A 14,735-nucleotide genomic window follows, 5' to 3' on the forward strand; every position below is an offset into this window, starting at 1 on the left:
AACCTTAGACAGAAGCAGTGGCCTCTCCCAAAACAACGAGGATGGGATTTAAGCTTGCAGAGTACAGCGTACTAACCTTAGCACTCGGCCACCTCATCATGCGTAAGCACAACTTTGTGCCAGAGGAAGGTTTAACTTTTAGTTGGACGAGCAACAAGGATGGGACTCAAACCCGCGCGAGCAGAGCACCAGGGATTAGCAGTCTTTTACCCTAGCCACTCAGCCACCTCGTCTCAGGTTACCTGCTTGTTGTGCAGGAAGTTGGACTTTGTTGTTTCTTGGGGGTTCTTACGAAAAAGATGCAGCTAAAGCTTGTCATAAGGAGCTTTTCAATAGCTCGAATCAGTGCCCCATAGTTATTGTTCAACATTGACTTCAATGTGTTTCTTCCGGTTTTGTTGGAGAGAAACTAGACAAAATGCCTGAGTCTAAAAACGGCAGCATAGCTGACCCTGGATTTGTGTGCAAATATGATTTCAGTGCCCTTGCATGCTTCATTATTTTACCCCAATCCCTGCACAGCCCAGTAAATGCATCCCAATCTCAGCCATTTTCTCGGCCGTTCAGCGTTGTGACTCCGCCCCCTTTACCACATTACCCACAGTTCTCTTCTCCCAGATTCACAAAAGTAGTGTAAACTTTTCTTTAAGTTAAAATGAAACAGTGTATAAGTAATTCTTTTTAGGCTTTTCAACAACCTGTTCTACTGACACAGCATGCACTCATTGGTGCCAGAAGGCTGATGGCTAGCAGTTTAAAGTTTGATACCACCTTGTCGTTTCATGTCCAGATTGGTAGATATAAGAGTTCATTGTTTAGATTGGTATTCTTTCGCAGAGGCTATATCATAGCCTATGAGGCCTAGCCGAGGCGTGATCATTGCTGGTTGAAAACTTTACCCAATACCCCGCCGAGATGGCTTGAAATACAGTCAGCTCTGGCAATTTTTGACAGCCTCCTAGAAGGCTCTATGTTCTGTTCAAAAGAATAGCTGAGTGTCTGGATCTTGAACATGCTGCAATTTGCGCCAAAGTTGTTTCACTAAACATGCAGCAGGTTAGATTCACCTGAACCATGACAATCTTCAGAATGTTGTCAGAAAACTTCAGCGGAAGCACCAGGCTCTCTGAAAAATTGAACGACGAGGATGGGATTAAACCCACGCGTGGATTAGCAGTCCATCCCCTTAACCGCTTGGCAACCTCGTCATGAATTTACCCAGTTTCCTGGTGGGGGCTGTGCTGTGGCATGTATGTAAGCATTTGCAACTATTTTTGGTAAATATGAAATTAAATCTTGCAACAACCTCCTTCAAAACGCTAAGAGGGTGAGAGTAAAACATCTTCCACGAAAGCACTTGGCTCTCTCAATTGAACGTCAAGGATGGGGTTTGAACCCACGCGTGCAGAGCACAATAAGTTAGCAGTCCATCGCCTTAACCACTCGACCACCTCGTCACGTAGGCTCCCACTTTCCTGATGGAGCCTGGACTGTGGCACATAATTATTTATGTATGTTCCTGCAACCATCTTCGGTAGATGACTTTCCAATTTGCCATAACAAGCACGAAGATGGTGCGAGTAAGATACCTTCCATGAAAGCCCCGGCCTCTCCTAAACAAACGACGAGGATGGGATTCGAACCCACGCGTGCAGAACACAATGGATTAGCAGTCCATCGCCTTAACCACTCGGCCACCTAGTCACATATGATCCCACCTTTCTGAGGGAGGCTAGACTGTGGCACATATTTGTTTATGTATGTTTCTGCAACTAATTTCGGCCAAATGACTTTCAATTTTGCCATAACATGCTTCGAAGCACTAAGAGGGTGAGAGTAAGAAACCTTCCACGGAAGCACTGGGCTCTCTTGAATGAACAACGACGACGGGATTAAACCGCACACATGCAGAGCACAATGGATTAGCAGGCCATCGCCTTATCCACTCGGCTCCCTCCTCTCGCATACATACGCTTTCCTGATGGAGGCTGGACTGTGGCGTGTACGTATGTTTTTGCCGCTAATTTCGCTACATATTACATAAAGTTTTTGCCATAACGTCCTTTAAGACGCTAAGAGGTGCAAGTAAGAAACCTTAGACAGAAGCAGTGGCCTCTCCCAAAACAACGAGGATGGGATTTAAGCTTGCAGAGTACAGCGTACTAACCTAAGCACTCGGCCACCTCATCATGCGTAAGCACAACTTTGTGCCAGAGGAAGGTTTAACTTTTAGTTGGATGAGCAACAAGGATGGGACTCAAACCCGCGCGAGCAGAGCACCAGGGATTAGCAGTCTTTTACCCTAGCCACTCAGCCACCTCGTCTCAGGTTACCTGCTTGTTGTGCAGGAAGTTGGACTTTGTTGTTTCTTGGGGGTTCTTACGAAAAAGATGCAGCTAAAGCTTGTCATAAGGAGCTTTTCAATAGCTCGAATCAGTGTCCCATAGTTATTGTTCAACATTGACTTCAATGTGTTTCTTCCGGTTTTGTTGGAGAGAAACTAGACAAAATGCCTGAGTCTAAAAACGGCAGCATAGCTGACCCTGGATTTGTGTGCAAATATGATTTCAGTGCCCTTGCATGCTTCATTATTTTACCCCAATCCCTGCACAGCCCAGTAAATGCATCCCAATCTCAGCCATTTTCTCGGCCGTTCAGCGTTGTGACTCCGCCCCCTTTACCACATTACCCACAGTTCTCTTCTCCCAGATTCACAAAAGTAGTGTAAACTTTTCTTTAAGTTAAAATGAAACAGTGTATAAGTAATTCTTTTTAGGCTTTTCAACAACCTGTTCTACTGACACAGCATGCACTCATTGGTGCCAGAAGGCTGATGGCTAGCAGTTTAAAGTTTGATACCACCTTGTCGTTTCATGTCCAGATTGGTAGATATAAGAGTTCATTGTTTAGTTTGGTATTCTTTCGCAGAGGCAATATCATAGTCTATGAGGCCTAGCCGAGGCGTGATCATTGCTGGTTGAAAACTTTACCCAATACCCCGCCGAGATGGCTTGAAATACAGTCAGCTCTGGCAATTTTTGACAGCCTCCTAGAAGGCTCTATGTTCTGTTCAAAAGAATAGCTGAGTGTCTGGATCTTGAACATGCTGCAATTTGCGCCAGAGTTGTTTCACTAAACATGCAGCAGGTTGGATTCACCTGAACCATGACAATCTTCAGATTGTTGTCAGAAAACTTCAGCGGAAGCACCAGGCTCTCTGAAAAATTGAACGACGAGGATGGGATTGAACCCACGCGTGGATTAGCAGTCCATCCCCTTAACCGCTTGGCAACCTCGTCATGAATTTACCCAGTTTCCTGGTGGGGGCTGTGCTGTGGCATGTATGTAAGCATTTGCAACTATTTTTGGTAAATATGAAATTAAATCTTGCAACAACCTCCTTCAAAACGCTAAGAGGGTGAGAGTAAAACATCTTCCACGAAAGCACTTGGCTCTCTCAATTGAACGTCAAGGATGGGATTTGAACCCACGCGTGCAGAGCACAATAAGTTAGCAGTCCATCGCCTTAACCACTCGACCACCTCGTCACGTAGGCTCCCACTTTCCTGATGGAGCCTGGACTGTGGCACATAATTATTTATGTATGTTCCTGCAACCATCTTCGGTAGATGACTTTCCAATTTGCCATAACAAGCACGAAGATGGTGCGAGTAAGATACCTTCCATGAAAGCCCCGGCCTCTCCTAAACAAACGACGAGGATGGGATTCGAACCCACGCGTGCAGAGCACAATGGATTAGCGGTCCATCGCCTTAACCACTCGGCCACCTCGTCACATACGTTCCCACCTTTCTGAGGGAGGCTAGACTGTGGCACATATTTGTTTATGTATGTTTCTGCAACTAATTTCGGCCAAATGACTTTCAATTTTGCCATAACATGCTTCGAAGCACTAAGAGGGTGAGAGTAAGAAACCTTCCACGGAAGCACTGGGCTCTCTTGAATGAACAACGACGACGGGATTAAACCGCACACATGCAGAGCACAATGGATTAGCAGGCCATCGCCTTATCCACTCGGCTCCCTCCTCTCGCATACATACGCTTTCCTGATGGAGGCTGGACTGTGGCGTGTACGTATGTTTTTGCCGCTAATTTCGCTACATATTACATAAAGTTTTTGCCATAACGTCCTTTAAGACGCTAAGAGGTGCAAGTAAGAAACCTTAGACAGAAGCAGTGGCCTCTCCCAAAACAACGAGGATGGGATTTAAGCTTGCAGAGTACAGCGTACTAACCTAAGCACTCGGCCACCTCATCATGCGTAAGCACAACTTTGTGCCAGAGGAAGGTTTAACTTTTAGTTGGACGAGCAACAAGGATGGGACTCAAACCCGCGCGAGCAGAGCACCAGGGATTAGCAGTCTTTTACCCTAGCCACTCAGCCACCTCGTCTCAGGTTACCTGCTTGTTGTGCAGGAAGTTGGACTTTGTTGTTTCTTGGGGGTTCTTACGAAAAAGATGCAGCTAAAGCTTGTCATAAGGAGCTTTTCAATAGCTCGAATCAGTGCCCCATAGTTATTGTTCAACATTGACTTCAATGTGTTTCTTCCGGTTTTGTTGGAGAGAAACTAGACAAAATGCCTGAGTCTAAAAACGGCAGCATAGCTGACCCTGGATTTGTGTGCAAATATGATTTCAGTGCCCTTGCATGCTTCATTATTTTACCCCAATCCCTGCACAGCCCAGTAAATGCATCCCAATCTCAGCCATTTTCTCGGCCGTTCAGCGTTGTGACTCCGCCCCCTTTACCACATTACCCACAGTTCTCTTCTCCAAGATTCACAAAAGTAGTGTAAACTTTTCTTTAAGTTAAAATGAAACAGTGTATAAGTAATTCTTTTTAGGCATTTCAATAACCTGTTCTACTGACACAGCATGCACTCATTGGTGCCAGAAGGCTGATGGCTAGCAGTTTAAAGTTTGATACCACCTTGTCGTTTCATGTCCAGATTGGTAGATATAAGAGTTCATTGTTGAGATTGGTATTCTTTCGCAGAGGCAATATCATAGCCTATGAGGCCTAGCCGAGGCGTGATCATTGCTGGTTGAAAACTTTACCCAATACCCCGCCGAGATGGCTTGAAATACAGTCAGCTCTGGCAATTTTTGACAGCCTCCTAGAAGGCTCAATGTTCTGTTCAAAAGAATAGCTGAGTGTCTGGATCTTGAACATGCTGCAATTTGCGCCAGAGTTGTTTCACTAAACATGCAGCAGGTTGGATTCACCTGAACCATGACAATCTTCAGAATGTTGTCAGAAAACTTCAGCGGAAGCACCAGGCTCTCTGAAAAATTGAACGACGAGGATGGGATTGAACCCACGCGTGGATTAGCAGTCCATCCCCTTAACCGCTTGGCAACCTCGTCATGAATTTACCCAGTTTCCTGGTGGGGGCTGTGCTGTGGCATGTATGTAAGCATTTGCAACTATTTTTGGTAAATATGAAATTAAATCTTGCAACAACCTCCTTCAAAACGCTAAGAGGGTGAGAGTAAAACATCTTCCACGAAAGCACTTGGCTCTCTCAATTGAACGTCAAGGATGGGATTTGAACCCACGCGTGCAGAGCACAATAAGTTAGCAGTCCATCGCCTTAACCACTCGACCACCTCGTCACGTAGGCTCCCACTTTCCTGATGGAGCCTGGACTGTGGCACATAATTATTTATGTATGTTCCTGCAACCATCTTCGGTGGATGACTTTCCAATTTGCCATAACAAGCACGAAGATGGTGCGAGTAAGATACCTTCCATGAAAGCCCCGGCCTCTCCTAAACAAACGACGAGGATGGGATTCGAACCCACGCGTGCAGAGCACAATGGATTAGCAGTCCATCGCCTTAACCACTCGGCCACCTAGTCACATATGATCCCACCTTTCTGAGGGAGGCTAGACTGTGGCACATATTTGTTTATGTATGTTTCTGCAACTAATTTCGGCCAAATGACTTTCAATTTTGCCATAACATGCTTCGAAGCACTAAGAGGGTGAGAGTAAGAAACCTTCCACGGAAGCACTGGGCTCTCTTGAATGAACAACGACGACGGGATTAAACCGCACACATGCAGAGCACAATGGATTAGCAGGCCATCGCCTTATCCACTCGGCTCCCTCCTCTCGCATACATACGCTTTCCTGATGGAGGCTGGACTGTGGCGTGTACGTATGTTTTTGCCGCTAATTTCGCTACATATTACATAAAGTTTTTGCCATAACGTCCTTTAAGACGCTAAGAGGTGCAAGTAAGAAACCTTAGACAGAAGCAGTGGCCTCTCCCAAAACAACGAGGATGGGATTTAAGCTTGCAGAGTACAGCGTACTAACCTAAGCACTCGGCCACCTCATCATGCGTAAGCACAACTTTGTGCCAGAGGAAGGTTTAACTTTTAGTTGGACGAGCAACAAGGATGGGACTCAAACCCGCGCGAGCAGAGCACCAGGGATTAGCAGTCTTTTACCCTAGCCACTCAGCCACCTCGTCTCAGGTTACCTGCTTGTTGTGCAGGAAGTTGGACTTTGTTGTTTCTTGGGGGTTCTTACGAAAAAGATGCAGCTAAAGCTTGTCATAAGGAGCTTTTCAATAGCTCGAATCAGTGCCCCATAGTTATTGTTCAACATTGACTTCAATGTGTTTCTTCCGGTTTTGTTGGAGAGAAACTAGACAAAATGCCTGAGTCTAAAAACGGCAGCATAGCTGACCCTGGATTTGTGTGCAAATATGATTTCAGTGCCCTTGCATGCTTCATTATTTTACCCCAATCCCTGCACAGCCCAGTAAATGCATCCCAATCTCAGCCATTTTCTCGGCCGTTCAGCGTTGTGACTCCGCCCCCTTTACCACATTACCCACAGTTCTCTTCTCCCAGATTCACAAAAGTAGTGTAAACTTTTCTTTAAGTTAAAATGAAACAGTGTATAAGTAATTCTTTTTAGGCTTTTCAACAACCTGTTCTACTGACACAGCATGCACTCATTGGTGCCAGAAGGCTGATGGCTAGCAGTTTAAAGTTTGATACCACCTTGTCGTTTCATGTCCAGATTGGTAGATATAAGAGTTCATTGTTTAGTTTGGTATTCTTTCGCAGAGGCAATATCATAGTCTATGAGGCCTAGCCGAGGCGTGATCATTGCTGGTTGAAAACTTTACCCAATACCCCGCCGAGATTGCTTGAAATACAGTCAGCTCTGGCAATTTTTGACAGCCTCCTAGAAGGCTCTATGTTCTGTTCAAAAGAATAGCTGAGTGTCTGGATCTTGAACATGCTGCAATTTGCGCCAGAGTTGTTTCACTAAACATGCAGCAGGTTGGATTCACCTGAACCATGACAATCTTCAGAATGTTGTCAGAAAACTTCAGCGGAAGCACCAGGCTCTCTGAAAAATTGAACGACGAGGATGGGATTGAACCCACGCGTGGATTAGCAGTCCATCCCCTTAACCGCTTGGCAACCTCGTCATGAATTTACCCAGTTTCCTGGTGGGGGCTGTGCTGTGGCATGTATGTAAGCATTTGCAACTATTTTTGGTAAATATGAAATTAAATCTTGCAACAACCTCCTTCAAAACGCTAAGAGGGTGAGAGTAAAACATCTTCCACGAAAGCACTTGGCTCTCTCAATTGAACGTCAAGGATGGGATTTGAACCCACGCGTGCAGAGCACAATAAGTTAGCAGTCCATCGCCTTAACCACTCGACCACCTCGTCACGTAGGCTCCCACTTTCCTGATGGAGCCTGGACTGTGGCACATAATTATTTATGTATGTTCCTGCAACCATCTTCGGTAGATGACTTTCCAATTTGCCATAACAAGCACGAAGATGGTGCGAGTAAGATACCTTCCATGAAAGCCCCGGCCTCTCCTAAACAAACGACGAGGATGGGATTCGAACCCACGCGTGCAGAACACAATGGATTAGCAGTCCATCGCCTTAACCACTCGGCCACCTCGTCACATATGTTCCCACCTTTCTGAGGGAGGCTAGACTGTGGCACATATTTGTTTATGTATGATTCTGCAACTAATTTCGGCCAAATGACTTTCAATTTTGCCATAACATGCTTCGAAGCACTAAGAGGGTGAGAGTAAGAAACCTTCCACGGAAGCACTGGGCTCTCTTGAATGAACAACGACGACGGGATTAAACCGCACACATGCAGAGCACAATGGATTAGCAGGCCATCGCCTTATCCACTCGGCTCCCTCCTCTCGCATACATACGCTTTCCTGATGGAGGCTGGACTGTGGCGTGTACGTATGTTTTTGCCGCTAATTTCGCTACATATTACATAAAGTTTTTGCCATAACGTCCTTTAAGACGCTAAGAGGTGCAAGTAAGAAACCTTAGACAGAAGCAGTGGCCTCTCCCAAAACAACGAGGATGGGATTTAAGCTTGCAGAGTACAGCGTACTAACCTAAGCACTCGGCCACCTCATCATGCGTAAGCACAACTTTGTGCCAGAGGAAGGTTTAACTTTTAGTTGGACGAGCAACAAGGATGGGACTCAAACCCGCGCGAGCAGAGCACCAGGGATTAGCAGTCTTTTACCCTAGCCACTCAGCCACCTCGTCTCAGGTTACCTGCTTGTTGTGCAGGAAGTTGGACTTTGTTGTTTCTTGGGGGTTCTTACGAAAAAGATGCAGCTAAAGCTTGTCATAAGGAGCTTTTCAATAGCTCGAATCAGTGCCCCATAGTTATTGTTCAACATTGACTTCAATGTGTTTCTTCCGGTTTTGTTGGAGAGAAACTAGACAAAATGCCTGAGTCTAAAAACGGCAGCATAGCTGACCCTGGATTTGTGTGCAAATATGATTTCAGTGCCCTTGCATGCTTCATTATTTTACCCCAATCCCTGCACAGCACAGTAAATGCATCCCAATCTCAGCCATTTTCTCGGCCGTTCAGCGTTGTGACTCCGCCCCCTTTACCACATTACCCACAGTTCTCTTCTCCCAGATTCACAAAAGTAGTGTAAACTTTTCTTTAAGTTAAAATGAAACAGTGTATAAGTAATTCTTTTTAGGCATTTCAATAACCTGTTCTACTGACACAGCATGCACTCATTGGTGCCAGAAGGCTGATGGCTAGCAGTTTAAAGTTTGATACCACCTTGTCGTTTCATGTCCAGATTGGTAGATATAAGAGTTCATTGTTGAGATTGGTATTCTTCCGCAGAGGCAATATCATAGCCTATGAGGCCTAGCCGAGGCGTGATCATTGCTGGTTGAAAACTTTACCCAATACCCTGCCGAGATGGCTTGAAATACAGTCAGCTCTGGCAATTTTTGACAGCCTCCTAGAAGGCTCAATGTTCTGTTCAAAAGAATAGCTGAGTGTCTGGATCTTGAACATGCTGCAATTTGCGCCAGAGTTGTTTCACTAAACATGCAGCAGGTTGGATTCACCTGAACCATGACAATCTTCAGAATGTTGTCAGAAAACTTCAGCGGAAGCACCAGGCTCTCTGAAAAATTGAACGACGAGGATGGGATTGAACCCACGCGTGGATTAGCAGTCCATCCCCTTAACCGCTTGACAACCTCGTCATGAATTTACCCAGTTTCCTGGTGGGGGCTGTGCTGTGGCATGTATGTAAGCATTTGCAACTATTTTTGGTAAATATGAAATTAAATCTTGCAACAACCTCCTTCAAAACGCTAAGAGGGTGAGAGTAAAACATCTTCCACGAAAGCACTTGGCTCTCTCAATTGAACGTCAAGGATGGGATTTGAACCCACGCGTGCAGAGCACAATAAGTTAGCAGTCCATCGCCTTAACCACTCGACCACCTCGTCACGTAGGCTCCCACTTTCCTGATGGAGCCTGGACTGTGGCACATAATTATTTATGTATGTTCCTGCAACCATCTTCGGTGGATGACTTTCCAATTTGCCATAACAAGCACGAAGATGGTGCGAGTAAGATACCTTCGATGAAAGCCCCGGCCTCTCCTAAACAAACGACGAGGATGGGATTCGAACCCACGCGTGCAGAGCACAATGGATTAGCAGTCCATCGCCTTAACCACTCGGCCACCTCGTCACATATGTTCCCACCATTCTGAGGGAGGCTAGACTGTGGCACATATTTGTTTATGTATGTTTCTGCAACTAATTTCGGCCAAATGACTTTCAATTTTGCCATAACATGCTTCGAAGCACTAAGAGGGTGAGAGTAAGAAACCTTCCACGGAAGCACTGGGCTCTCTTGAATGAACAACGACGACGGGATTAAACCGCACACATGCAGAGCACAATGGATTAGCAGGCCATCGCCTTATCCACTCGGCCCCCTCCTCTCGCATACATACGCTTTCCTGATGGAGGCTGGACTGTGGCGTGTACGTATGTTTTTGCCGCTAATTTCGCTACATATTACATAAAGTTTTTGCCATAACGTCCTTTAAGACGCTAAGAGGTGCAAGTAAGAAACCTTAGACAGAAGCAGTGGCCTCTCCCAAAACAACGAGGATGGGATTTAAGCTTGCAGAGTACAGCGTACTAACCTAAGCACTCGGCCACCTCATCATGCGCAAGCACAACTTTGTGCCAGAGGAAGGTTTAACTTTTAGTTGGACGAGCAACAAGGATGGGACTCAAACCCGCGCGAGCAGAGCACCAGGGATTAGCAGTCTTTTACCCTAGCCACTCAGCCACCTCGTCTCAGGTTACCTGCTTGTTGTGCAGGAAGTTGGACTTTGTTGTTTCTTGGGGGTTCTTACGAAAAAGATGCAGCTAAAGCTTGTCATAAGGAGCTTTTCAATAGCTCGAATCAGTGCCCCATAGTTATTGTTCAACATTGACTTCAATGCGTTTCTTCCGGTTTTGTTGGAGAGAAACTAGACAAAATGCCTGAGTCTAAAAACGGCAGCATAGCTGACCCTGGATTTGTGTGCAAATATGATTTCAGTGCCCTTGCATGCTTCATTATTTTACCCCAATCCCTGCACAGCCCAGTAAATGCATCCCAATCTCAGCCATTTTCTCGGCCGTTCAGCGTTGTGACTCCGCCCCCTTTACCACATTACCCACAGTTCTCTTCTCCCAGATTCACAAAAGTAGTGTAAACTTTTCTTTAAGTTAAAATGAAACAGTGTATAAGTAATTCTTTTTAGGCATTTCAATAACCTGTTCTACTGACACAGCATGCACTCATTGGTGCCAGAAGGCTGATGGCTAGCAGTTTAAAGTTTGATACCACCTTGTCGTTTCATGTCCAGATTGGTAGATATAAGAGTTCATTGTTGAGATTGGTATTCTTTCGCAGAGGCAATATCATAGCCTATGAGGCCTAGCCGAGGCGTGATCATTGCTGGTTGAAAACTTTACCCAATACCCCGCCGAGATGGCTTGAAATACAGTCAGCTCTTGCAATTTTTGACAGCCTCCTAGAAGGCTCAATGTTCTGTTCAAAAGAATAGCTGAGTGTCTGGATCTTGAACATGCTGCAATTTGCGCCAGAGTTGTTTCACTAAACATGCAGCAGGTTGGATTCACCTGAACCATGACAATCTTCAGAATGTTGTCAGAAAACTTCAGCGGAAGCACCAGGCTCTCTGAAAAATTGAACGACGAGGATGGGATTGAACCCACGCGTGGATTAGCAGTCCATCCCCTTAACCGCTTGGCAACCTCGTCATGAATTTACCCAGTTTCCTGGTGGGGGCTGTGCTGTGGCATGTATGTAAGTATTTGCAACTATTTTTGGTAAATATGAAATTAAATCTTGCAACAACCTCCTTCAAAACGCTAAGAGGGTGAGAGTAAAACATCTTCCACGAAAGCACTTGGCTCTCTCAATTGAACGTCAAGGATGGGATTTGAACCCACGCGTGCAGAGCACAATAAGTTAGCAGTCCATCGCCTTAACCACTCGACCACCTCGTCACGTAGGCTCCCACTTTCCTGATGGAGCCTGGACTGTGGCACATAATTATTTATGTATGTTCCTGCAACCATCTTCGGTAGATGACTTTCCAATTTGCCATAACAAGCACGAAGATGGTGCGAGTAAGATACCTTCCATGAAAGCCCCGGCCTCTCCTAAACAAACGACGAGGATGGGATTCGAACCCACGCGTGCAGAGCACAATGGATTAGCAGTCCATCGCCTTAACCACTCGGCCACCTCGTCACATATGTTCCCACCTTTCTGAGGGAGGCTAGACTGTGGCACATATTTGTTTATGTATGTTTCTGCAACTAATTTCGGCCAAATGACTTTCAATTTTGCCATAATGTGGCAGGAGGGAAGAGTAGGGATTAACAATTTATCCACAAAGCAAATCCGACTACGCCACCTGAGAGGTTTTCTCCCAGGAAATAGAAATTGGCTTAAACCTTACTCTTAGGCCACACAGGTTCAGTTCTCATATGGATAGGCAAGAGACGTGGGTATAGTATAAAAATACAAAATTTATTTTCAGAATTTGTGGCAGATTAAAATGGTCACATTACATTCTCTTAACATTTTGCCAGCACCCCCCTCCAACACAACTGCAGTAAAATAAAACAAAAAAAGAAAACAAATTTATAGAAGACAACAACAACGTTATTACAAAGTAAATATGAAAATGAAATTAACCGGGGAAATAAATTGAATAAACTAACTTACAGGGCTGAGGTCACACATGGGGGGGGGGAATCACCAGTGCTCCGTTGTGTTCAAAAAGCACACTTCCACACACACACCACACTAGATCCACACACTCCACACTTCCCAAACCGTCCACAGCAAAAATGTCAAGTGCAGTGACACCACCACCACCTCAAGATCCTGCACCCATGGGACCTCAGTTCCTGCAAGGAAAATCAAAATCAATATACGGGATAAATTATACAAGAGTAAAACAAACAACAAACCACACACAAGAAAAGAAAAACCAAATACAGCTTCTGTGGTTTCGCTATAGAAAAGCAAGATTCACACAGAACACAAAACTCACTCTTTTGCACACCGAATCACACAACCAAACAGAACAAAAATCACAAATTATATAACAGTAGCAATAGGAGATAGTAGTAGCAGGTCGTAATAACAACAGCAGTAAATAGAGCAGGTAACAGTTAGTCGTAGCAGTTAGCAGTAACTGCAACAGTAGAGTAGCAGCAGGCAGATAGTAGTAGCGGATAGCAGTAGCAGCTAGTAGTAACTGCAGCAGTAAATGTAGCAGCAGCAGATAGTAGTAACGGGTAGCAGTAGCAGCTAGTAGTAACTGCAGCAGTGAATGTAGCAGCAGCAGATAGTAGTAGCGGGTAGCAGTAGCAGCTAGTAGTAACTGCAGCAGTGAATGTAGCAGCAGCAGATAGTAGTAGCGGGTAGCAGTAGCAGCTAGTAGTAACTGCAGCAGTAAATGTAGCAGCAGCAGATAGTAGAAGCAGGCAGCAGTAGTAAACAACAGTAGTAGTTCTTTCCACTAGAGATCTCAGGATAGCAGAATCTTTCAAACACAACCGGAGTAATGTTACAGATGCTAGATCTTTATTTATAATCGCCCAGGACAGAGAGGGAGAATCCTACAAGAGATATGCACATGCAAAAACGGTTACTGTTTGCAAAATCACACGCTAGCATTCCCCTTAAATCTCTACATAAGAAACTTACCAAGCCGGGAGTAGTACACTCATGTATTACGAATTAGTCATCTCCATTTATGCTACAAGCGAGCTGAATGGGTGACAGTCATTAACTCCATGGCAACCAACAGGAAAACCAACGAAAAACCAGGCTAAAAATGAAACCACGATGATTAATCCAAACGTTAATCGAAAGAGAGAGAGAGAGACACACACACAACCGCTAACATACCTGAAACAGATGTCAACAAACGCGGAACAAGAAAGGCGGGGCTGGAGGTGACATCACCTAACACAGCCAACCGGCTCTAAAATAGGCAGCACTGGCCCCTGATTGGTTGTTATCAACATCAATCACTACCACTTATCCTATACACGGTCACAATCACATGCTTCGAAGCACTAAGAGGGTGAGAGTAAGAAACCTTCCACGGAAGCACTGGGCTCTCTTGAATGAACAACGACGACGGGATTAAACCGCACACATGCAGAGCACAATGGATTAGCAGGCCATCGCCTTATCCACTCGGCCCCCTCCTCTCGCATACATACGCTTTCCTGATGGAGGCTGGACTGTGGCGTGTACGTATGTTTTTGCCGCTAATTTCGCTACATATTACATAAAGTTTTTGCCATAACGTCCTTTAAGACGCTAAGAGGTGCAAGTAAGAAACCTTAGACAGAAGCAGTGGCCTCTCCCAAAACAACGAGGATGGGATTTAAGCTTGCAGAGTACAGCGTACTAACCTAAGCACTCGGCCACCTCATCATGCGCAAGCACAACTTTGTGCCAGAGGAAGGTTTAACTTTTAGTTGGACGAGCAACAAGGATGGGACTCCAACCCACGCGAGCAGAGCACCAGGGATTAGCAGTCTTTTACCCTAGCCACTCAGCCACCTCGTCTCAGGTTACCTGCTTGTTGTGCAGGAAGTTGGACTTTGTTGTTTCTTGGGGGTTCTTACGAAAAAGATGCAGCTAAAGCTTGTCATAAGGAGCTTTTCAATAGCTCGAATCAGTGCCCCATAGTTATTGTTCAACATTGACTTCAATGTGTTTCTTCCGGTTTTGTTGGAGAGGAACTAGACAAAATGCCTGAGTCTAAAAACGGCAGCATAGCTGACCCTGGATTTGTG

The 14,735-nt window shown here is 45.3% G+C and overlaps 11 non-coding genes across 11 annotated transcripts; 6 read left to right on the forward strand and 5 right to left on the reverse strand.

The window, feature by feature from the left end:
* Window positions 1-825: 825 nt before the first annotated feature.
* Window positions 826-966, forward strand: LOC137488193 (U4 spliceosomal RNA). The gene has a single exon (XR_015514024.1). It is a non-coding gene; the product is annotated as a U4 spliceosomal RNA (small nuclear RNA).
* Window positions 967-2,916: 1,950 nt separating this feature from the next.
* LOC137488186 (U4 spliceosomal RNA) lies at window positions 2,917-3,057 on the forward strand. Its single transcript, XR_015514025.1, has one exon. It is a non-coding gene; the product is annotated as a U4 spliceosomal RNA (small nuclear RNA).
* Window positions 3,058-3,713: 656 nt separating this feature from the next.
* On the reverse strand, window positions 3,714-3,795 carry trnas-gcu (transfer RNA serine (anticodon GCU)). The gene has a single exon. It is a non-coding gene; the product is annotated as a tRNA-Ser (tRNA).
* Window positions 3,796-5,007: 1,212 nt separating this feature from the next.
* LOC137488182 (U4 spliceosomal RNA) lies at window positions 5,008-5,148 on the forward strand. The gene has a single exon (XR_015514014.1). It is a non-coding gene; the product is annotated as a U4 spliceosomal RNA (small nuclear RNA).
* A 656-nt stretch (window positions 5,149-5,804) lies between these two features.
* trnas-gcu (transfer RNA serine (anticodon GCU)) lies at window positions 5,805-5,886 on the reverse strand. The gene has a single exon. It is a non-coding gene; the product is annotated as a tRNA-Ser (tRNA).
* A 1,212-nt stretch (window positions 5,887-7,098) lies between these two features.
* On the forward strand, window positions 7,099-7,239 carry LOC137488187 (U4 spliceosomal RNA). The gene has a single exon (XR_015514031.1). It is a non-coding gene; the product is annotated as a U4 spliceosomal RNA (small nuclear RNA).
* Window positions 7,240-7,895: 656 nt separating this feature from the next.
* On the reverse strand, window positions 7,896-7,977 carry trnas-gcu (transfer RNA serine (anticodon GCU)). Its single transcript has one exon. It is a non-coding gene; the product is annotated as a tRNA-Ser (tRNA).
* Window positions 7,978-9,189: 1,212 nt separating this feature from the next.
* LOC137488171 (U4 spliceosomal RNA) lies at window positions 9,190-9,330 on the forward strand. Its single transcript, XR_015514026.1, has one exon. It is a non-coding gene; the product is annotated as a U4 spliceosomal RNA (small nuclear RNA).
* A 656-nt stretch (window positions 9,331-9,986) lies between these two features.
* On the reverse strand, window positions 9,987-10,068 carry trnas-gcu (transfer RNA serine (anticodon GCU)). Its single transcript has one exon. It is a non-coding gene; the product is annotated as a tRNA-Ser (tRNA).
* Window positions 10,069-11,280: 1,212 nt separating this feature from the next.
* On the forward strand, window positions 11,281-11,421 carry LOC137488189 (U4 spliceosomal RNA). The gene has a single exon (XR_015514030.1). It is a non-coding gene; the product is annotated as a U4 spliceosomal RNA (small nuclear RNA).
* A 656-nt stretch (window positions 11,422-12,077) lies between these two features.
* On the reverse strand, window positions 12,078-12,159 carry trnas-gcu (transfer RNA serine (anticodon GCU)). The gene has a single exon. It is a non-coding gene; the product is annotated as a tRNA-Ser (tRNA).
* Window positions 12,160-14,735: the final 2,576 nt, after the last annotated feature.

Source organism: Danio rerio, chromosome 17 (genome assembly GCF_052040795.2).
Source record: "Danio rerio strain M-AB ecotype USA chromosome 17, GRCz13ab, whole genome shotgun sequence".
Classification (NCBI taxonomy): domain Eukaryota; kingdom Metazoa; phylum Chordata; class Actinopteri; order Cypriniformes; family Danionidae; genus Danio; species Danio rerio.